At 38.4% G+C, this 16,167-nt stretch overlaps 1 long non-coding RNA gene across 2 annotated transcripts in view; it reads right to left on the bottom strand.

The window, feature by feature from the left end:
• The window catches only part of LOC141573894 (uncharacterized), a 121,457-nt gene that overhangs the window by 105,017 nt on the left and 273 nt on the right, over positions 1 to 16,167 (bottom strand). The window lies entirely within an intron of this gene.

Here is a 16,167-nt window from a genome sequence, read left to right on the forward strand (position 1 = left end):
GACACTATTTAATTTAAGAAATTAAATGTTCCACAGTAGAATGGATTTTAGTAAATTAAGGAACTGTCCACAGACTAGCCAGTGAGAGTGACAATGGGGCTGACAGACCATGTGATGTTCCGATACTGTCGAGGGCCTCCCAGGACTGGGTAGATGGGATGACATCTGCTCGAGGGAGACCTGCATGTGTGTTTGTGATGATGGCAGGTGGGGGAAGAGAACCAGCCCAGTCAAGAAGGGATTACCCAAGTCAGTCCATAAATGGGCAGCTCCAAAACAAAAGCAGAAGCTAAGGTTAATTTTTCCATCAGTAAATCAACAAACACAAATGTCAACCTCAAAACTTTTGGTGTTAACGCTAATCCAAAAACTGAGGGCCTGCACATAAACAGGAAAACTCTTTTATATGATGTCTGCACTCCTGGGATCGGGCTGGGGGAACAGAGTCAAAGGGCTCCTTAAAAAATTTCCACTGGTTGCTGACCATCTTCTCAGTGCTGGACACAGATCCAGCCTCGTTTCCCTCTCCACAGCCTCCCTCCAGAATCAGAGTTAAATTAATTCCATCTTTGGAAGGTTCTTCATTGTTTTACATCTGCACTGTGGTATGTTCAAAGAAAGAGAAAAAGACAAGATTCCAGTTCTTTGGATAGGTGAAAAAAATAGGTGAAACTGAATTGAAATACTCCATTTCGTTCAAGTTAAATATACTCACACTCGCACACATTTATTTAAGCAATATGTGAAGTTACGAGAGTTAACATCAGGTTTCAAACCATGCATTGAATAAGAGCGCCCTCATCAGGCCACAACTAATATAATAGAGCTAAACTGTTGCTTAGCTTCCAAGACAGGAAAGTTGTGCAATAAGTGAAAATTGCAGCAGCATATGCCAGCCATCCCATAATTGCCCCCGAAAGTCATCTTACCCAAATTATCATTTAATAAAAGCAATTGTTGGGCAATGTTTTGTGTGTAGGTGGGGGAAAGAACACTAAAGTCAAAATGTTTTAGTTCAAGCTCTACCATTAACAATGTGACCCTGAAAAAAGTCAAAGAACCTTTCAGCCTCCATCTCTACCCATCTGTAAAATGGGCACAATCCTTACTAGGTCTGCCTGTCTAGGCTCAAATAAGATGCATTCCAAAGTACTTTGTAAAACATAGAGCCATTATGAATGTCAAGTATTATCAGTATTATCTCTACTGAAATGATACAGTATGAGGAACCACTTCATTTTGGCAAGTTCAAGAAGGTAATCCTTGACTAAAAACACATTTTTTATTTCTGTGTGATAGTTATACACTTTTTTAAAAAGTGAATGTAATCTTTGATTACAAAAACAGAAAAAACAAAAAACAAAAAAAAGCACCGCTTAGCACAGGATCTTTACTGCACATAAAGATGTGTACTTTACACTCACATCGTAGGTGATCTACTTTTTAGCTCCTTTTCAAGGCTTTGACTCATTTAAATGAGAGGCCAGTATCAGCAAAGATTCATTAAGTACCAGAGGTAGGGCACTGTGCTAGGAATTCGAAGAGAGCCCGGTGAAAGGCACCAAATTTGTACTTAAATCTCAGGTGCTAGAAGGCACCTCAAGAGGCCATCAAACGTACCCAATAAGTTTCTCCCACAGCTCCTGTGTCAGAGAAAGGTCTCAGGATAAAAGTCTGTGAAGTATAGTTATCTTCAGAAAGTGTGATTCTAGGTAGGATCATCCCATCTGTACTGTTTGGAAAGTTTTAAGTAATAAATACATATTGCTTTGTCATTTAAGGAATCAAAAATGACTTGTAAAAGTTAGAAAACCGCTTTGAACAACTGAAGCCAGAGAACATGGTCCTTAGTTTCAAAGGACATTCTAGAGATAAGGATGCCCAGACTAAAGCAAGACTTCAGATTCCTTTGCAAAACACCTATAAGAGTTTTGAAAACTACTTATCTTGTGCAATTTCAGGTAAAACATCTAAATTTTTTTCATCATAAATATACTTTTGAAAGATATAATTTTGGCAGGCTGTAAACACTGTATTCAATTGAATTGAAATATCATAGCGATTTGACAGCCATTAATACACATTAACAAACAAGCTCCTTTTTAAAAGTTGAAAAGGCCATATAATTCATTTTTTTTTCCTTTAACCCTGACTGAACCAAGATTCAGTACAAGAAACAGAAATCATTCAAGGCATTGTAAGCAGAAAGGAATTTAATACAGAGAATTAGGTTCCTACAAAATCATCCTAACAAGCTCTTCAGTAGGCTTCCAAAAGTCCAGCCTATGCAAATCTACAGAGATGGAAAGTAAAAACGTAGTTTCCTAGGATTGCGGTAGGAGGTGGGGAATAGTGAGTGACAGCTAATAGGGTAAGTAATCCTACTGGAACACAGCTCTGTCCACTCCTGTATTGTTCATAGCTGGTCTTCCACTACAAGGGAGAGCTGAATAGTTGGGACAGAGACCATGTGACTTAAATATTTACTATCTGCCCTTTGAAGAAAAAGTTTGCCAAACCCTGCTTTTATTCAAAGAGACAATGTTGAACTGTCAGAAATAAACATGTAACTTTTCACCTTCTCTTCCTTGAAATGAAGTTTATAAATAAGCACCCAGGGTACAGAATGAGACACTGGTGAAAGCAAGTCCTCACCAGGCTGTTTGTCACTAATAAGAATTATAAAAATATAGAATGGTCCACCTTGCCAAATGAAATTTTCCAGCATGCTTCTTACAAACTTTAATTATTCTAAATCTAAAATAAACAATAGTTTTACTTTTAACAGTAATACTTACAATACACCAGAAATTGCATCCTTTGCAACTATTTCAGTTTACGATGAAAAATTTTAGATGCTAACTTAAAAATACATGTCGAGTACAGGGCTGTGCTTGTTTATTATTTATTTGTTTGCAAGCAAAAATGTTTAAAGACCACTGGCCTAAAGCAAAAAGTCATCTTTGACCTTAGTAAGAGCCCTAGATGAATGTATAACATCCCCCTCCCCAATTAGAATTATTAGAATTGCCCTAAAAGTTAGCTATCGTTTTTTAAGTTAAGACTGTTCATTCAGTGTATCACACTATAGACATTTCCAAAAGTAAAGGTTTATGTATAAGTTATTCTGATTATGGATACATAAGTGAAGAGGAAACCAACATTTATTAAGCATCCATTATTTGCCAGATTCTCTACATAAATTATCTTATTAATTCCTAATAATTATACTTTGAGGTATGTATTTTTATATTAATCCCATATTTTCAGCTAAAAAACAAAACTGATACCAAGTGAGTTTAGGTAATACACTTTAGACCCCTGCAGCCAGGATGCAGCAGAACTAGGATACAAACGCAAGACTGTTTGACATCAAAGTCCATGTACTTTCCACTCAGTGCACAGCTTGGTTCAGCTTTCTTATACCTCAGGCCTGTATTTATGTGTATCTGAGTCCATGACATGCAAATATTCTGGAACCTACAGTGATAATACTTCGTTCCTAACAGTCCCTGGCATTTACTTCCCCTACAACCATCAGTTGACAGTAGTCAAACTATGTAACAACCAGTGGGGCATCAGCACCAGCCGTTCTAAACAGATGCCAGCATAAAGATGGGTACAAGTTCACCGTTGAGAATCAGCCCCGACGATACCTAAAACGAAAGCGTTTTTAGAAAAGCTGAAAAGGATAAACCTGCCCGACAACCTCATTTTTCAGATAAAGAAGCTAAAGACTAAGAGATTAACATCCTGCTAAATGTCACACCATCAGTCACTGGCTGGACCAGAAGAGAACACCAGTTTCCAGAAGCTCCTGTATTTGAGTGAGTGATTGATGAACATGTGAATGATGGACATAACTCTGCTTTCTTTCCTTTAGCATCTAAAAGAACTCAAGGTGGCGCCATGTATACATCATCTCCAGCACTGGAGCATGGGCATTTCAGGATGGTTTCAAATAAGCAACTAAAGGTTCAGAATAAATATCTGAATGTCTGTTAAATGATTGCAATCCTCACACCTGCCCTACTTCTCTTCCCTTTGTACCTCACCATCCATTGCTTGCACTTTACCAGTGGGGAATAGTGCATCTCACGGTGCATGCAAAACACCTGGGGATTTTGTCGAAGTGCAGTCTGATTCAGTAGGTTTGGGGTGAGTGCCAAGATTCTGCATTTTTAACAAGCTCCCAAGCAATGACATTGTTGCTGTCAGCAGACCACACTTTGAGGAAGAAGAACTTAGACCACATTACATGAGAAGGATTACAGTACACAAGGACTTTTCTTAATTAAGAAAATAATAATAAAGATTAGATGGCATTTAGGATTACCCAAATTAAGAAATCTCTACAGGGGAGGATGGCGGTATAGCTCAACCGTAAAGTGAGTGCTTAGCATGCACGAGGTCCTGGGTTCAATCTCCAGTACTGCCACTGAAAATAAATAAACAAGCAAACAAACAAACCTAACTACCACCCCCAAAAAAACCCTGAAAATAAAATAAATAATTTTTTTAAACTTGTTCTAGAAAGACAGTCTCTAAAATCTTTATTTCTGAGCACCAAACTCTAACCAATAAGCAAGTAGCTTCATCTGATGTGTTGGGAAATGGAATTATCATGCCTCCTTAGCCAAAAATAAATTATGTGAACATTACTTTTTACACTTTAATAAAAGTAATGATGCTGCCTAGAATACGTACTAAAAACATATGCTGCATTTTTCTCATGGCTAGGAATTAAAGATTCTCTCTCTTGCTTGGCTCATTAATACTGCTTTCTAAAAACAACTCTACCACCAAGTGAACAATACGAAAATCAGTTTATATGATACAATGTTCAGGCTTTCCCCAATTCCATCCTCCAGCTTCACCGGTTAGCAAAGGGTTATTAATTCTGGGCTAACTAACAGAGCCCAAGTAGGACTCAGTACTTCAAGATGGACAACCTCAAAAGATAAGCCATATTAAAGAATCATTTTCTAGTACCATTTAAACAATGGCATCTGAACAGAGCAACACCACTGATCAGAGAATGTGTAGCAACAGGCTAATATTTCCTCCATGGACACCAATGATTAGAATACACAGTTAAAGCAGCTATCCAACATGAACTTATGCTAAGTAGAAATTCAGAACCACAGATCTTAAACAACGAAAATATGGTTTTCACTGCTTTTACCTTGGTCTTCTGTAATTCTATGCCTACTTCAAAAACAGGGAAACAGAATTCAGCAATATTACAAATAAGTATAATACAGTGAAAGCACCAGGGCCCTCCCACTGTGGGGAGTGCTTTGTGCCCCTCCCCTTCACTCTGGCTCAGTCATGTAATTTATTTTGGCCGATAGGATACTAGTAGATATAACACCAGCAGAGGCTTGGAAAGAGCTTGCTTGATTGAGTTTATTTGTTCTTGCTCCTCTGCTATCACCATGAGAGCATGCCCTGGATAGCCTCTGTATTTATTTATTAGTTTGTTTGTTTATAGAATTTGTATTTAGGATTTTTATTTCTATAGGTTTCCCTCTAAGAATGGCTTTAGCTGCATCCTATAATTTGGCATGTTGTATTTTCATTTTCATTCATGTCAAAGTATGAGTGTATATCTCTAGTGATTTTTTTTAATCCATTGGTTGTTTTAGGAGTATATTATTTAATTTTCACATATTTTTTGCAAAAGTCCTTCTGTTACTGATTTCTAATTTTACTGAATTGTGATTAGAGGATATATTTTGTAAATATTTCAGTTCTTTTAAATTTATTAAGGCTTGTTTTATGGCCCAATTATGGTCTATCCTGTAGAATGCTTCACGTGCACTTGAGAAGAATATGTATTCTGCTGTTTTGGGGTGGAGTGTTCTAGTTTTCTGTTAGTCTACAGTGGTGTATAACGTTACACAATTTTCAATTTCCTTTTTGATTTTCTGCATGTTTGTTCTATCTATTATTGAAAGTGGGGCATTGAAGTCCCAACTATTATTTTTTAACTTTCTATTTTTTCCTTCAATTTTGTGAGTTTTTATGTAATGAGGAACTCTGTTGTTAGGTGCACAGATATTTATAACATGTTTTCCTGATGAACTGACCCTTTAAGTATTATAAAATGTTCTCTGTCTCTAGTAACAATTTTTGCCTTAAAGTCTATTTGTCTCATGTTGGTATAGCTACTACAGGTCTTTGATTACTATTCACATAGCATATCTTTTCCCATCCTTTAACTTTCAAACTATTCGTGTCTTAACCTAAAGTGAATCTCTTACAGATAGCATACAGTTTGATCACATTTTTTAAATTTATTCTACCCATCTCTACCTTTTAATTGGAGAGGATAATCCATTTATATTTAAATTAATTACTGATAAGGTACAATTTACATCTGCCACTTTTCTAATTGTTTTCTACATATCTGATTTTTTTTCTTCCTCGATTCCTTCAACACTGCCTTCTTTTGTATTGAACAGGTATGTTCTGGTGTGTCCTTTTAATTCCCTTACCAATCCTTTTGTTATATATTTTTTAGTTATTTTCTTACCGGTTGCTCTGGTGATTATCATTAACATCTTCATTTATAACGATCTGGTTCTGATTAATACTTAACTTAATTTCAATACTATATTTTAAAAATTGCTTTAATCAGTTCCATCCCCACTACTTCTATATGCTGTTATCATAAATTATATTTGTATACACTGTGTACTTATCAACGTATATTTGTAGTTATTCTTTCTGCAGTTGTCTTAAATCAGGTATGAGGGGAGAAAGGAGTAACAAACAAAAGCTACATTTATATTTTTATGTCATATTTACCTGTGTTTACCCACTTTATCAGTGTTCTTTACGTCTTCATGTGGATTTGAGTTACTGTATAGTGTCCTGACTGTTGAATTTTCATTCAGGGCACATCTGCTAGTAATAAACTCTCTCAGTTCCTGTTTATCTGGCAATGTCTTAATTTCTCCTTGTCAAATATAGAATTCTTGGTTGGTAGGGTTTTTTTCCTTTCAGCACTTTAAATATGTTATCCAATTGTCTTCTGGTTTCCATGACTTTTGATGAGAAATCAGCTGTTTATGTTACTGAGGTTTCCATATTTGTGATGAGTCCATTCTCTGTTGCTATTTTCAAGATTCTGTCTTTGCCTTTGGTTTTCAGTAGTTTGATTATGATGTGCTTAGGTGTAGATCACTAGGAATTTACCCTCTGGGTTTTTCAAACATGTTGGATGTATAGGTAAATGATTTCTATCAAATTTGTGAAATTTTCAACGATTATTTCTTCAGATATTTTTTTCTGCCCTTTCCTCACTTTCCTTTCCTCTAGAACTTCCATTATGCTTATGTTGGTACATTTGTTGGTGCTCCACTGGTTTATGAGGCTTTGTTCATTTTTCTTCATTCTTTTCTTTTCTGTTCCCCAGACTGGATAATATCAATGTATCCGTCCTCAAGTTCCCTGATTCTTTGTTCTGCCACTTCACATCTGCTGTTGAGCTCCGCTAGTGATTTCTCTTATTTCAGCTTTTGTACTTTGAAGCTCCAGGGTTTTCATTTCTTTTTTTTTTTTTTTTTTTTTCATAACTTCTGTCTCTTTGTTGGTATTCTCTATTTGATGAAATGTTGTTATCACACATTAATTCCTTAGATTTGGTTTGCTTTAGTTCTTTGGAGTATCTAAAACAGTTGATTTAAAGTCTTGTAAGTCCAACATCTGGGGTTCCTTAGGTACAATTTCTACTGATTTCATTTTTTTCCTTGTATGGAGCATATTTTCTTGCTTCTGTTTTTTAAATAATACCTCATAATTTTTAAAATCTGTTTTTAAATTGTGTCTCATAATTTTTTATTAAAAGCCAGACATTTAAAATAACATAATGTGACAACTCTGGCAACCAGATCTGCCCGCCCTACCTGCAGCATTTGTTGCTGTTGCCACTTGTTATAGTTGTTGCTATTTGTTTAGTGACTTCCCAGAACTAATTCTGTAAAGTCTACATTTTTTGTCATGTTAGTGTCTCTACTTGGTTAGCTTATTGGTGAGCTAATGATTAGGTAGAAATTTCCTTAAACACCTATAACCAATCAATCTCCCAGACTTGGCTGTGTGTGTGGGTGCTGGAGCATGCCTTTTAAACTCAGTTCATAATGCCACCTTATCCTTCACTTCTTGCTCGCATAGAACCTCAAGATCAATCAGGAATGAGAGCTTAGGGCCTTCTCAGGTCCTTCTTAGGCATGCTCACAGCTCTTCCATGTACATGACCTTCTAGATTATCAAGAATATTTCAGAGCTTTTCAAACCCCCTATGAACGGTGCATTCACCAGCTATTCCTTTTAATCTTTCTGTTAGCCTATTGTTTTCCCCAACTGCTATCCATCTAAGGCATCTGCAAAGTTTAAAAAAAAAAAAAAAACCCTACCCCTGCCTTTAATTGTTCTTGACAATGCACCTTGTGGGAGTGGACTTTTAGCACTGAGTGAGCTCTGAGTCAGCCTTGAAAGTGATGTATTCCAGGGAACCACCAAACAGGTCAGGTAATGACAATTCCATAAGAATGAGGCTTTGAATAAATTCTGAATACATTTTCCCCCACTCTGGTGGCTGTCAAGCTGTCCCAGAAATGTGGGCTGTTATTTTTTAAGGCTATTACATAGCTGGAAAGTGGGGGATGGGTGGACTAGGGCAAGTTAAAATGCCACAAGGCTCACTGTTCTTACTAAGATTCAGCCATTTTTCTTGAATAAACAATTCTTGGGTTACCATAAGTCTTTAGTTAATTTCTAGAGTTCTAAAAAAGTTAATTCTGAAAAATTTTGCCAGTTTTTTCATTGCTCTTAAGGAAGGGAAAATATTTGGGGGCCCTTTTATCTGCCATTTTTACTGACATTCTCCAATAACCTTTTTTAAGCCAAAAATAATCCAAACCATGGCTAAATACAAAAGTACAAGTAGCCAGACACCAGCATCATGGGGATGAGGAGTCAGAAGTTGTGAAGTAATGAAGACATAACAAAGAGCCTACACCTTCTGTGAAATTGCCCCATAAGGCCCATTCAGAACAGCCACTAACTTCTAACACCTCTTCATCCTCCTTTAATTAAATCTGTTCTTCCTTAAACACCATCACCAAGATAAATGAGAGTAAGCTAATTCAATCTTATTGATTCTCTGTTTTGTTTAATCACTAAAGATAACATTTTGTTTAATTACTAGAGGTTGTTTTCTACTATTTGTATTTCAGATACACCTTGACTGAGTTACAATATTTCTGCAGAGAAATGTGCTCTACACTCTGAACAATCACTTTATAAACTTTTAAACCCAACAGGTTTGTTAACAAAGAAGTAGCTGTCTGAAATTAATGGCTGAAACCAATATTGTAAAACCTAAATGTTGTAGGCTGGTGGGTAACTGGAGACCTCTGAAGGAAGTAACACTTAAGCTGGATTTTGAAGGATGGAAGAGTAATTAGAAGAATGTAGGGAAAGATTATATGTCCAAGAGCTTCCAGCCCAGAATCAGCATAATATCATCTCAGATCAGTAAGCAGACTAACTGACTATAGTGGTAACTAATGTGGAAAGGAAAAGAAGGTTAAATTTAGGGAGCTATTGGAGCTCAAGAAGACAAGAGAAAACTTTAAGTAAGAGGCAGAGAATTTGGACTCGACTGTAGGACAATGGTTCACAACCATTTCCCCTCTTCCAATAAACTTGAGAGATGCACTTATTCCCAGTACCAGCAACAGCACACAATTCAAGAGATCCTCAAATGCGGGGATGAAGTAGTGAGGATGATGTCAGAATCTCTGAGGGGGGAGAGCGAGTGTAGGATATGAGAGATTTTTAAAAACCCACTTGAAATTCTGATATTCCTTCCTTCACCGTTCCACTCATCCCTCCACACCTCCAGTAGTGGGAAGCCACAGGAGACTTCTGAAGAAAATATTGCTCTTTTTAAAGTGTTTCATGGCTAATTTTTAAAGTATTTCATGGAGTAATAGCCTAATTTCCTGAACAGTAGACAAAACTACTTCTGCACTTTCCAAAAGGTAATTCATAGAATACTCATCCCACAGATGCCATCTGTGAAGAAGGTTCAGTCCCCATAAGTTTGGGAAATCACACGTATCACATCCCCTTCTACAGGAGATTCACAAACCGTGCTAATTAGCTTACTAAAGGATCTAAGAGTTCCCACAGTAGAGAAACCTGTTCAGTTTTTTCAACCCAGAGTTTCCACACCCTTATTTGAACACAGATTTATTCCCACATAATATCTATCAATATTCTAGTACTGAACAGAAGTTGAGCAACGCTGGCCTGCGTTAGTTTCTATGTGGTTGGGGCAGGTCACATGTGGTTCTGTACCCGACAAAGATCTTCTTAGGCAAGACAATAAAGCAGGAAGTGGCATTTCCCCTACTCTCTAGAAACCCCACTCCCTACAACCGTTTCTGTCTGCTCTCATTTGCCTTTTCAGTTCCTCATGCAGAGAAGAACCCAACCTCAGCCCTCATTCCTACCCTGTAAGTGCCCCCCAAACAGCTTTATTCAGTGAAAATGGTGAGTAGAGGCCCCTGGGTTCCTCAGTATTTTTCTGGGACCCTCACCAGCATCTGAGCTAAGTAACTGAGTGGCTGAAAGAGAAACCAGCCTGGAGAACATGATGGCACTTGTGGATCTTCCTGTGTAATTAACTAGAGGAACAAAAAGGGTTGTGAAAAGCTGCTGGGCAAGGGACGAAAGAAAAGAGGAGAACAAGCCTGTCTGGGCCTGAATGAGTTACAAAAGCAGATGAGAATGAAAACAAGGAATGGCCTTCTTCCTAGCTCTCACTTCCTTCCTCTGCAAAAGCCCTGAGTGGCCTTTTTAATTCTTCCCCAGCGCAGCTGTAGTCAGCTTTCTCCTTCAAAGCTGTGCTCTGTGCTCCCTCTGCTGGCCCTGACGCAGCCATTAGATTTAAAACCAACTACAGCGTGACAGTTACATCTGAGTGGCCTGCAGAGATGTGTGCCATCCACATAGCCTCTCTTAAACTTAGCTACTCTTCCGAGCTCTGAGGAAAATTCAACTTCTTTTGTACCAGTAACAACAAAAAATATGTGTGTTGGGGAAGAGGGGTAAAAAGGGGATGGTTAAATAAATTACTGTACTTCATACATGAAATGCAGCCATCCTAAATTGTATCCACCACTGTCTGAGGCTCTGGAGATTGAAAAAAAGAAAAAATTAGTAATACTTGCCCTCTACTCTCAGGAAATTTACAAGTTAGAGAGGGAGACCAACATACAACACGTTTCTCAAGAGGAAGAATTTTAGAAAATTTCTGTAACATGTGCCTTGAATGATGATTCTAATATGTTTGCTGAACCTAAAGAGAAGCAACTCAAATAGAGCAGGCTGTGCCTTCTTAAATGTGCATCTTATTGGATAGATTTGGTTATGTGACAGTATGGGCTCAAAACAATCACTACGGTCATCCATTATGGAACACCTGCTGGGGGCCAGTCACAGTACGCTTTATGTATGTCAGCTCATTTTATAAAGTTCAGACATGAGCCTAAGGGAGAAACTGAGGTTCAGAGATACCAACATTACATAACCAGAAAGTGGCAAAGTAGGCATTCAAGTCCAGGTCTGCTTGACTCCATAGCCCCTTCAATCTCTCCCCACTACCTCAATCATTATCCAGCTTCCACAAACAGCGCTGCTACCTCAGGTCCCCCTCCACTTGGTCACTGAGTAAAATGGAATAGCCTAATACGACAGTTAACAATAGAATCCTATGTCATGTTCACATTGAGCAAAGTACTACACAAGGTCCCTAGTCTTAAGAAGCTTAAAATACAATGGAGCAGAGGCTATATGCAAAATAAGTTAAATACAGCCAATAGATTTCCTCTGTGTCAGAAACAGCCAGTTTGAAAACATAATGGAAAACAAATTCTATTAACAGGAGCACCTAAAATACCCCAGAATAAACATTTTAAAATTTGTCAAGCCTTTATGAAGAAACTTACAGAGTTTTTATAGGAGGATACAATATAGAATAAATAGAAAGTCAACTGATGTTCCTGGCTGAGAAGACTCAATATGGCAAATATATTAATTCTCTCCAATTTGTTAAATTTAAAGCAATTTGAACTACAGTTATTGACTCATTGTGATATCAGCACAGAAACAGGCATATAAATCAACTCTAAAATCCAATTAACAATGTATATGGGGGATTAGTCTATGGTAAAAGTGGCATTTCAAACTAGTGGGGAAAGGAGTCAATAAGTGGATGAAACAATTGTCTGTATATTTGGGGAAACACAAATTCCTACCTCGCAAGAGACATGAAAACAAATTCCAGGTGGATTAAAGACTTAAACATTAAAACAAGCAAAAGTAATAGAAGAAAAATAAGGCAATATTTTTATATAGAGACAGGAAAGGAAGCCTTGGCCAACATGCCACCAAGGTCCAACATCATCATAGAAAATACTAATATGTTTGACTAAATAAGAAATAAAAATGTCTGCAGAAGAACAGACACCAAAAAGAAAAAGAAAATGGCAAACTTCAGAGGAAAGTATTTGAAATATATGACAGTCAAATAAAAAAAATGTATTACTATTTTAAAAGCAAAAAAGTTCAGAAAAACATATTCATTCATGTTAAATATAAATGTATAAAAAGAAAAGACAAATATAAATTAGATTTTTGCAGTGGTTATTTTTATGGGATGGCAAAAATAAAGAGACTTTTACTGCTGTATTGTTTGAATTTCTACAGTGATCACATGCTGTACGGAAAAGAACTATAGAAATATTTACATTTTGAGGAACAACAATGAGTAAAAGAATAGTCCTTTACAGAAGAATTTCAATACTTAATAAGAAGCATCTTGATTTAATCAGTGCTTGAAAGACTCTAGCTTGTGTAGTATTTGCAAACTCTCTAGTAACGTAAGAAATTCAATGATTCAAAATTAGTGAACTTTTCTTCTGAGTAGCTAATCTCTAAAACGCAACAACAGATTTGCTGGTCTATGAAAGTAGTCTTGAGGTCTAAAAGCTTGTTTTAAAAGAAATGGACAATAGTGAAATGTCCCATTTCTCCTTCCCAGGGGTCCATCTTCTCACCACTCCTTCTGCCCCATCCTCAAGATTTTGCCAAACTATCAAGGGAAAGATGGAAATACTTGTTCTGTTTTATATTACCTGTTGTGGTTTTTATTCTCAGCTATTACTTTTGCATAAAAAAAAGAAAACAAAGAGGAGGAGGAAGAGCAGGAAAAGATTCTCAGCCCTTAATGTTTCAAAACAGATTTTGTTAACTCCTGGAAAAGAAAGTCTTCAGAAAGAAAAGGTGTGGGACAGCAGATGTCAACCTTAATGCCACAGTTTGGGAAGAACGCCTGAGGGGTGGACAGCTGCCCACCTAGGCTTGCTGGAGTCTCCCCTGGCTGCAGGAGGGTAGAGAGGCAGAGAAGGAAGCAATTCAATCAGCCACAGAGCCCCGGCTGGGAGGTGGGGGTGATGGAGGGTGGTGACGGGAAGACTCCCAGCTGACCAGAGATCTAAGGGCTTGCTCCTCAGGTGAGATAAGGTCCATGAGCTGCTCCTCACATGACAAGAGAGTGACAGTATGACGGGAGGGGTGGTAGCATGGTGTGTTGGCCAGAGTCTTGATGTTACCCCAAAAGGTAAAGACCTACTTCTTGTCATACCGAAAGATGTTTATAGATAGAAGACGGTGTGTTGTGTAGCGAAACATTTTTAAAGATTTACATAGAAAAGGAAATGTACTCCTCCAAGAACGGGAGGTAGGCTAATCCAAGGGAGAAAAAGCGGTGGCTTTTGTCTCCCCTTTTTCTTATACCCTCACTTAGAGGTGGTCTTTTGATTGACGGCTCTTGTCCCTAGAGTGCTTAGTCATATTTGGCCCCTTTTGTGCATGTCCTTACCCATGGTGTACACAGAAAAACCCATAGAGGGCGCACCTAAACCCTAACGTTAATTATAACACAATGAACATTGGGTTATGTTTGGTTAAGTCCTTTCTGCTACCACCCAGTCCTGGCTGTTGGGTTCTAACCAGTTTCTTGCAGACACTCATCTAGAAGTAAAGTCCCTTCAGGCAGGCATACCGCCATCCGGACCATCCTCCCTCCCCTCCACCTATCTGCCTGGCGCCCCCACTTACCTAACTACCTAACACTGAGACAGCCTCCTGAGCCTCCCAAAGCCTCAGAATGGCACTGGGGGCAGCAGAAAGTTTCCCTCGCCCCTAAGAAAGCCACAAAAGTGGCTGAGAGAAGCGTGAAACTGCCTTATACTGAATCGCAACACGTCTCCCACAAGTCACACACGCACCGTATGTCTGACTAGAGCTGAGGAGCCGTTGGAGGTGACAGTGGCCTTAGAGAACATCTAATACAAATGATACTTACCGGGCTGTGGACCAGGCCATTGAGCCCCACACTTGAGTGAACACAGACCCATTTGAAATGTTTGTAAAAAATGCAGATGATCAGGCCACACCCCCAAGGGGGAAAAAAAAGTGGCTGAGAGAGAATCAGAGTGCCTGAAGGGGCCTTGAGGTTCCAAGGGGAGTATGTGAACTGATACCAGAGACAGACAGAAAACAAACATTAGCAGCAATGCCACCTTAGAGAGATGGTCATGAACCAGACGACCTCACCTCCACCAAGTTCCTCACACACACAGATGGCACCCTATGTAGAAAGAAGGGAAAGGGGAAATTCTGAGTTCATTGAGGAAACCTGGTATTGACTAGATAAAGCTCAGATATCAGTAAAATGAGGCTCACAAGAAAGTTAGAGTTGTGTTATAAATTACGTTTTTCGTTGCTGTAGGCCAGAATCTGTGGTTTGTGCAAAGCTAACCCACCACACCTGCTTCACAGGATTGTTTTAATATGACAAGGTGAGACCAAGATGGGGAAGGTCCTAAATATACCGCTCCAATTACCAGATGCTTGTTGTTGTTACTACAGTTCACGATTTCATTGTCCAGTCGCAAGGAGCAAAGCAACGTGGCCAAGTTTATTGTGCTTATTTTTACTATAACCAAGAATATATAAATGCATTACCTCAGAATTAACATGTCATTTTCCCACATATAAGTAATGTGACCAGTGCTTGTAATTCAGTCATCCCACGAGTAACACAAGACATTTTCTCTAAGATGATAAGATACATTGATTTAAGACTTCCATCATACAAAAGGATAAATGATTCAACAAGGCATTCTCACGACTACAATCCAGATCTGTTTTGCTCCTTGCTTGTCAAACCCAATTTAACTGCACTGGGTTAAAATAAACTCAATCGACTACGTGTCTTCACCTCCTGCCAGGGACCCCAGGAGGACATCAATTGTTTTTCCTTCAAAGTTATACCATTGGGAGCAAGAAACTAATTCTCATTAATGTATTTATCATAATAAAGATTGCATATCTACAATATTTTGCATAATTACTTAATTTAAACTTGACAACTATCCCCATTTTATAGATTAGCAAACAGAGTCTCAGAAACGTTAAGTTACGGTAAAGCCACAGAGTAAATGGCAATGCCTGTATTTTGAATCAAGTGTGTCTCGTTTCTTTCCACTGTACCACATCGCCTTGCTAATGAAAACATATAAGCTTATCTGAAGCTTATACTTTAAAAAATTCTTGCCAAGAAACTCAAGGTCTAAGATAAGAAGTCGTCTACCACTCCCATCACCCACCCACTCTACCACACACCCACTCTGCCACACTCCGTCCCCTAAACCCACTGGCCTTCTTTCAAGCCTTTACAGAGCTGTTCCCTCTGCTTAGACCGTCCTATCTTTCCTCCCCACTTAAGAGAGTTCAACCCATCCTCTATAACGGACAGTGACTTTGAAAGTTTTGCTCCCTCTCCTAAGGAGAATTAGCTGCGTACACTCGGATTTGTACGGTTAGTTCAGCTTTCCATCACAGCGCACACTTATCACTTGAGAGTGGCGTTTGTCTGCATGTGCCTCGGTGACCACTACTAGAATATGACCTCCTCAAGTCAAGGTCCGGGGCCCACCTACCTCCTGGCTTACCTGTTGGTCTAAGCACTCAGCGCATAGTCGGAGTTCAACTGATACTCGTGGTGTTAACAAATGAATTTTA

Source organism: Camelus bactrianus, chromosome 2 (genome assembly GCF_048773025.1).
Source record: "Camelus bactrianus isolate YW-2024 breed Bactrian camel chromosome 2, ASM4877302v1, whole genome shotgun sequence".
In the NCBI taxonomy this organism is placed as follows: domain Eukaryota; kingdom Metazoa; phylum Chordata; class Mammalia; order Artiodactyla; family Camelidae; genus Camelus; species Camelus bactrianus.